Below are 9225 nucleotides of genomic sequence, written 5' to 3'. Positions count from 1 at the left end.
CGCCCAGACCATGCAAGAGGGAGTTCAACCCGCTGCAAACCAAGACCAGAACCCGAACGCTAATGCAACCGATCGACACTACAAGGCCTTCCAAAGTGCCCGACCGACGAACTTCGAAGGATCTGAAGGCGCTGCTGGTCTTCTACAATGGTTCGAAAAGATGGAAGTTACGTTCGATATCGTTGCTTGCCCGGAAAATCTGAGAGTCCGCTATGCTGCAAGTATGTTCCTCAAGCGCGCTCTAAACTGGTGGAACAACGAAGTCAGAACTCGTGGCCGTGAAGCTGCCAACGCTTTGCCCTGAACCGAATTCAAGGAAGTCGTCACCCGAGAGTTCGTACCCCGTAGCGAGCAACAGAAGCTCGAAGCAGAGTTTTGGGAACATAAGATGGAAGGGGCTGACTACCAAGGATACACCGAACGTTACCACGAGCTCGCCCTTTTGGTACCACATATGGTTACTCCCGCAGAACGTGCTGTTGAAGCTTACATCCGTGGCCTTCCCGATTGCATGCGCGCCATCCTCATCGCAGCTGATCCCCAGACGGTCCAAGCCGCTGTTCACCTCACCGCTCTTGTGGCCCAGAGCCTAATCAAAGCCGGCCAACTATCTGACGAACCGAATCGCAAGAAGCAGAAGGTCCTTGCCGCCACCACTACTGTCACTCAAGCTGTTCCCCTGAACACAGTTGCTCCTGATGCCTCCAACAGACCCCGAGCGGGATACGCCGGTGCCCATCCCAAATGCCACATGTGCCAACGTCATCACCCCCAGGGAGTCCAATGCTACAGATGCACAAATTGTGGACGACTCGGCCACCTAGCTAATACCTGCAGATCTGCACCTGCCGCCGCCAACAACGCCGCCTCCAACGCGAGAGCCTGTTACGAGTGTGGAGCCACCGATCACCTCAGGAATCGCTGCCCCCGCATCACCGTCGAGATTCCTCCTGCAAGAGGACGCGTTTACAGGATCGGAGCCGCCGCAGCCCAGCAAGATCAAGACGCCGCTCCAGGTATGTTCTCTTCCTTTCCTTCCGACACGATTCTAACCCTTTTCTCCTTGCTCTCTTCTTACGACTTTAACCCTTGCCGGAGCTGCTCGCCTTTGACCCCTACACGCCCGCACAACTAGTTTAACTCGAATTCTTGACAACACCACTTATGATCAACACACTTTCCACTATTATCACTACTACACTTTGTACACTAAGCACTATTACACGAACCACGCACAAACGCAATGCTCTCGTATCCCTCACACTATGACCAACGAGCAAACGTGCTTCACGACCGATCGAACTATTTACGCATTATACTGCTGCCGCTTATGTGATTGCCTGGTTATGTGATTATGTGTAGAGTTTTCCCTTAAGCACTTACGCGATGGAGTGACAGTTGCAAGGACGATGCAAGGTGAAATAACGATTATAGTCCGGAATATAATTGTTAAGTCACAGGTGCGTACGTATGCAGATGTTCCATCATGGTACTGTGAGTCCTGAGCCCAATATTCGTGGAGTAAGAGCTACTCAAAGAATGTCGAAGGAGTGGTGGGTACGCCGCTGGTACACCCTATATATAAACCCCTTCGGCAGGGCGTGTGTAGTTCTGAAGCGGGTATTGGAGGTAGGGACTTGTAGTAGTAAAGTGTGTCGCAAGTCTTGAACCCAATGGCAGTTGAGAGAGTATTCAAGGAATGTTGTAGGAGTGGTGGGTACGCCGCTGGTACACCCTATATATAAACTCCTACAACTGGAATTGAATATGATCGAATACGAAAATTGGAAATTTAGGGCTTGTGAGGGGAGTAGGAGTGTCACTGTGAGTCCTAGTCCATGATCAGCGGAAAGGAACATTCGGGTAAAGTTGAAGGGGTGGTGGGTTAGCCGATGGTACACCCTATACATAAACCCCTTCAGCAGTACGTGGATGCGCCCGAAGCAAGTCTTGGGTGAATGCTCATAGTTTTGTGTTTGGATGAACTAAGTTGCTCTAATCACTAGGATCGCGAATGGACTATTTATGCTCATGAACTCACTATTTGAACCACTATGCGCAATTTATTTTCTCTCTTGGATTGATTACTCTATCTCGAACCAAGTTATCTCATGCTCAAATTTCATGATATTTAAAAGTTAATATAGGCCATTTGGACGTTATGCATGGAAAGGAGAAATTCTCAAATTACGATGAGGGAGTGGTGGGTTAGCCGATGGTACACCCTATATATAAGCCCCCTCCTCGTTAATTTGCGAATCCCTGAAAGTGCACATCAAAAGAATGACCTGTATTGATTTGGTAGAATCTATTTCATAAGTTGGACCGTGTGCTTGAATTTCGGGACGAAATTCCCTAAAGTTGGGGAGACTGTAACATCCCGAAATTTAACCCGCTGACCAAAATCTATTTTTCGTAAATAAATGATATTTTTTATTATTTTAAAAGATTCCAGATATTTTATTTAAAGTTATTTTATAAAAGTTTTTTTTAGAAAAATGTTTCGTTTTATAAATTTTATGAACTCGACCCGTCTTGACCCGTAGGAAAAAAAAAAAAAAAAAAACCAACCCGAGCCAAAACCCGAACCCAAGAAACCGAGTATATAAACGTAAGTTCAAGACAACTCCCCCATTTTCTCTTCTTCTCTCCCACTCCCACACCCAAACGCTCTCATTCTAGAGAGAGAAGCTAGAGAGAGAAAGTGTTCAAAACGCAAATCCGAGCCCGGAATCTTATAGCAATTCGTTTTTGGTAAGTCCCTCTCGAAAATCATCCGTTTTCATAACCATTTCGGCCTCAAATCGAGCAAAAACACCCATTTTCGTTTCTAGAGTTTTCGGGTCAAAAACCGTCTTGTTTTGGTGTCAAAATGCAGGTCTTTGTGTTTAAAAACACTAGGAATCATTAGTTCTTTCAATCCCGAGCATTTCCATGTCAAAAACTTCGATTTTGGGTGAAAAATCATGAAAATCGCGAAATCCCGTAGGTTTCTCCGTCGCCCGGCTTGAAGGCGTCGACTCAGGACTCATTCGGTCGAACCAGTCCATTCGACCGAATAGGGAAGCAACCGAATGGTCTCCACCTCATTCGACCGAATGAGCTTCGTATTCGACCGAACGAGTGTCTATTCGACCGAACAAGTGCCATGTTCGACCGAACGAGTTTTCCCAGCTGGTTCGACCGAGTGTGTGTCTAGTTCGATCGAGTGTGCCTCAGATTCGACCGAATGTGTGCCTATTCGACCGAATCAAGCCAGAACCAAGCTGTTTTCGTCTTTAAAACCTAGTTTTTGCTCGAGGTCGCGTAAGCTCGTTTTCTTAGACTTATAACGCGTTGTTAACCTTATATATATGTCCAATTCTAGGCTAAGGAGATCTATTGTAGCACCATCCTAACCCGAGATCAAGGTGAGTTCATAACCCCTTTTTAACTGTATTGCTTTATCAAACCACGGAGTGGAAATATGCAAAAACACTTTACTTCAAAACCTTTACACACTGTTTTCTCTGCTTTTACACGCTTTCACTTATAACTTAATGTAATGTAAGCACTATCACAATTACTTTACTTTATAAATTGTAACTTCACTATGAACTGCTGCCCTATGAACTGTTACTTTATGAACTGTTGCAATATACACGTTTGCTCTACACGTTATTGTACTATGAACTATATGCTCCCTACACTGTCGCTCTATGAACCACGGCCACTATCTCGACTGCTTTGGGTATCCTGCGGGACCCATGTAAGGCTCATCTAACCAACACTGACTCGACGGCCTTGGATTCTGTGTGAATCCATGTAAGTCTCGTATTCCTCGCATGGCCTCTTATGTGTATTATGTGTTATTACTTGCTCTTTTGGTCTATCTGTTATGTGCAATTATCTCGAGTATTATGAACTATTGCGTTGCCTCACACACATCGTAACTCTGGACTCTCCTCTCCACTCAATGACCCACGTGCACGCTTTTCGCGCACTATTATGAACTGTAATGATCCATGTACCCGCACTACGCTTTTATTTATGATCTGTCTTCTCACTTTGGATTTATAAACCAAAAAGCACAACAAAATATGCTGTAGGAGTGGTGGGTTAGCCGCTGGTACACCCTATATATAAACCCCTACAACCTATTTTGGTGCGCTTGTTCTTTTTCTAACTATTTTTCCTAAAAACCGGGATCATACTCAAACATGGTAGAACAAGTTGTAGGAGTGGTGGGTTAGCCGCTGGTACACCCTATATATAAACCCCTACAACTTGGTCTAGCATGCTTGTGTATGAAATCCCTTTTTCTTTTTACCACAAACTTATGTTCTCACTCAACTATTTTTGTAGTTGACGTTTTCCTGCATATTTTCAGATAATGCTGATAGATGAAGAACACGGATTTCTAGATGGCCTTAGGAGAAGACCGAAGGCGTAGTACTAGATTTAGTATCTGTTGGACAATTGTGGTGTTATTTGTATCTTTTGAACAATGTAACTTGAATATTTATGTATGCATTTCATTTAGACTCTTAACCTGTGTTATGGCTTATTCAATCTGCGACTTCGTCCACGCCCTTGGCTTTCCGCCTTTGGCCGGGGGTGTGACATTTTTAGACGCGGGTTATGGAATATTCTAAGGTAAGATAAGCAAATGATTATGTAGTGTCGTAAGCCTGTAAGCGAACCGAAACAAACAAGATTTTGTTGTTCATTTCGGTTTGAAATTTTAAACCGCACTAAACTGAACCGTTACTAACGTTTTAGTATTATGGTTTAGGCTTTATTGGGCTCATATAGTTATATAAAATGCATAAAGTAAAAAAAAATAGAGCTGTTAGATTTTTATTTTAGATGTACACTTATAATAACTATATTAATAAACAAATGCTAGTCTTTAAGCTGAGTTTCAACCAATCATATGGTGAAGATAACTGTTGGCGTTTTCATTTTTGCGTTTTCATTTTATTCTTGTACTTTGAAGTGAGTCTGACTCTTTTAAATATATGTTTGACTTTGGTGAAGGCAATGATCGGGTGCATCGGCGGCAGGATCGGGTGCATCGGCGGCAGGATCGGGTGCATAGGTGGGTTGAGGTCCAATACATCTAGCGACGTGAACACCAAAATCTAGAGTATTAATCGGGTCAAAGAGTATTAATCGGGTTAACCCAAATAATTATTAGGGTCGGGTTTCGGGTCCGTTTTAGAAAAAAAATCGGGTTTCGGGTTAACCGAGTAATAGTTTAAATTGTGGGGATGGCAAAGACCTTTTTAGTGGGATTGTTTTCTTGAATGTGTTTAAACATTTGTATGCATCTAACACAGTTTGACATCTATCCAATTTGGAACTTTTTAGTCGTATTATTATGACTTATGAATTGAACCTCACTGGGATTTTCTATTGTGTGATTTTGTCTTTGCCTTCAAGTATTTTGTAACAATCTAGAGATATGCCAAGTGAGAAATATTAAGACTAGATGCTTATCAAAGTAAAATGGATATATGGAAAGTTGGTTGCCTGCAGAGCTCACGTTTATGAAAATGAAAATACAAGAACAAATGCTATCTATAATTGTAGTTGTGTGCAATGGTGAAGCCTCTACACAACAAAACGAAACAAAAAAATTACCACAAACATAATATGCTTCATTCATCTTTATAACAATGAGTCATCAGTTTCCATTTCCAGTTGATATCCCAGAATCATTCTTGTACATTTAGACGAATTTTAAAACCAATTCTACAACTTTATTTCAAATTATTATTAATTGTATTATATGCCTAACATTATAATATTTCGCTTATTTGCAGATTATGCCACCCTAAAGAGAGCGTTCACCCACTCCAGACCCGGAGATGTATTTCTCCAGTTCCCCCGTAACACCGAAGAACGTGATAGACTTTTTAGATTTTATCGTATGTCTTTTGTTGATCCCCGCACTATTGAGTGGCCTTTCTTGGAGGAAGTGGCTCAAAGAAGCCATGTTGAGGCTATTATCGGGGTAAAAACTCCTTGGAGGCGCATGCTTGATGCCGGTAACACAATCGGGTATCGAGAAATAACATTAGAGTTCTTATCCACTTTCAATTTTAATCCGGTGCCGATCAAGTCGATTCATACCGATGTTGTATCCTTTCGGTTATGCCGTAGGGTGTTTGACCTTACTTTACCGCGGTTTGCGGTTACACTTGGGTTCTACGCCAAGAGTGGGTCACGCAGACTGATCTGTTCTTCTTGCATACTCTTTTTGCACCAGCTAGGTGCAACCTAGCGCATTGCATTGACTCATACTTTGCTACCAGATACCAGTTTAGGGAGGAGTCCTCGATTGCATGCAGCGCCTATGTCACGACCCTGCTATAGGGCTCGATTTTTTTCAGAATTGAATCAAGCGTTCTATGACAGAGAAATACGAGCATAATATGATCGGTAAGCAGACATGTGGGCTGATGAAGATCACTAAAAAGGTTGGGAGGCAGACTCGTTTCATTGCGGTGCAAGAGCCACAGCCAGAGCTCGAGCACCCGGCGCCACACCATCATGTGATTAGACCAGTGTCGCCGATCTCAATACATATGGATGATACGTTACGTGAGCTTGTTGCTACCCAGGAGCGGATCTAGTTACTACTTAGGGGTTGGCAAAAAATACAAACAATAATTACACAACAAATACTTTTCAACTAGCCCAGTCTACATTCAAATTTCTAGCCCTATTTTTTAATCCTCCTCTATTTTTATCTATAGTTGTAATTGTTAATTTGTTTATATAAATTATTAATTTGGAATTGTTTGGCAATTGTATATTTGAATGATTGATTATGGTTTATTGGATATTTGGATAGTGTAAATTGGAAATATTGTAATTGACTAGATATTTATGGTTTATGTGTAAATTAGAATTGATTATGATTTTACGTTTTAAATTTTGCTTCTTTTAATATTAAGGAACTTAAAAGATGATACGGCAAAGTCATATTAGCAGTTTTTTTAAACAAAAATTTCAAGGAAATGACGATATAAGTCAAACACCAAGTTCAAACAAATATTCCAGATACGTGAAATACGATAAAAAAAAAAGTGAGCGTTACCCCTGAAATTTTGGTCTAGATCCGATATTGTTGCTACCACTCGCCTTATAGATGCTAGGTCGCGTGGATGATTAAGTGGGCGAGGGAGGAGGGTCGTACAGTTCCAGCACAGTCGGGCATACTTGGTTCACCGCCGCAAGAGAAATAGGAGCCCCCACCACAGTAGTCGTTATTTTATCATTAGGTATTTAGATGATGTATTTTGAACTTTATGTTTTGGACCTTTTGTTTTGGATATTATGTTTTGGTCCTTATGATTACATGTTTGTTTGGTTGCTTAGTTGATTATCACGTGTGGATTATTATAACTTTGCTTATTTGTGTTTAAAAAGTTTTTCTTTTACAAGCGCAATCAATTAGAGTAAAAAAGTGAAGATAAAGTATTTAAATACGTAAAATAATGCGTCACCCGACAACTTCTATTTCATTTGTCATGTGTCTATAAGGCATTAAACAACTATAATATTATAAATTATAAAGGCTATATTTCAAAAGCTGAGTTAACACGAGCCAAAACATCTACACCAACAAATGAAACTAGTTTTATAGCAATTATATTTCAAAAGCTTAGATAACTCATATATGTGTCAACCAAAATGGATTGCATTACCACATCTAAAAAGTGGTTACCCCGAAACGCTCATGTTGTGCGTAGGTGGTTATGTATGAAGCAAAATATTTACTTTTGAGTTACGTGTTTTATTTTGTAACCAACTCGGGTGTTATTCTTAATATTTTGTAAGTTAAAAATTGAAAAAAAAAACTATATGAGTCAAATAGACCCTATACGAGTCATATAGCCATATACGAGCCGTACATGAGCTATACGATACAAAAGAATAAAACCTGACACTTCTGCTTGAAAATGACTTGACTATGCACCTATACGACTCGTATAGAGCCTATACGACTCGTATAGGCTCTCCTAGTGTATGAATGACCTACCTGGTGTGTGTATAACCCAAGCCTTAAATTATGATGATAAAAAATCAGAATCAGATCACACCTCAATTCAATTAATCATAATAGACCAATTTCGTTCAAGGAACACTTACTATTGTTTTGTTTGTTTGTTTTCTTGGTCTGATATGGTTCAGTACTTTCATCAAACACCTTGTGTTCACAGCTTAAAAGGAAAAAAAACATGCCGAACACAATTTGGTCCTTGCCGTGTAGCTCAGTTGGTTATGGGGACGTAAGACTTGGAACAATAACCTGGAGGTCGTGGGTTTGAAACCGATCCTAAGCGTCAATCGCCTTGTCGCTTAGTGAGGCTGATTTACCTCTCACGTGATGGGCCTGGGACGGTTTTGCGTGTCCGGAACAACACGTTTTGGAACAATTTGATCATTTGTTTGATTCATTATGATTAGATCTTGATCCTCAAAACATCTTATTTAAGTTGCATTAGTCGCCTTCTCGTACTTATAAAAACGATATATTTATCGACTGTTATGATAAAATAAATAAGTTACACACTAAAGTGATTTGACTTGCTGCACTGTTACTTTGTGGAGTTTTAAGGATGACAACGGTAGTTGGAACAACAATGGATCGATCGCAATCTAATAAACTTGGAGCACTCGGGCTCGGTCATCTATTGCAGGACAGGGGAGTTACAATACTCAACTAACTTATTATTAACTCAAACTGTATATTTCTTTCATCATTGCTTTGATGATATTCTAGCCTATATTTTCATATTATTAATGTATATATTTCAGTACTAAAGTAAGGATTTAGCTACAGTAAAAGACGATCAAGAGTGGGAGATTTTAGAAACGAAAAAAGCCCTTTCAAGAACCGGCCCGGTTGATGCTTACAAGCCCAAAAACTTGCCATTGGAGGACGAGCTAAAGGTGAAAACGATATCATATTAGAAACTAACATGTTATATACAGATGGGTCAATTTGGGTTATGAGTTATCGTTAACGGGCCAAATGGGTTAACTGAAAAGGAAACATGTCAAATCGGTCAAAACATTGAAAGTCGTCCAAAATGTATCTGGACGCATAAATCCTTCAAAATCGCTTTTTTAAGCAAAGTTCATAATTTCATATTATTATTATTATTATTATTATTATTATTATTATTATTAGGTTATATGAAGCATCCTCATTAATTTCATGTCATCTAA

The sequence above is a fragment of the Bidens hawaiensis genome, unplaced genomic scaffold (assembly GCF_021521415.1).
Source record: "Bidens hawaiensis isolate Kalapana, Puna unplaced genomic scaffold, B.hawaiensis_p1.1 tig00017861_1, whole genome shotgun sequence".
NCBI classification, from domain to species: Eukaryota; Viridiplantae; Streptophyta; class Magnoliopsida; order Asterales; family Asteraceae; genus Bidens; species Bidens hawaiensis.
Note: the sequence above shows the minus strand (reverse complement) of the source record.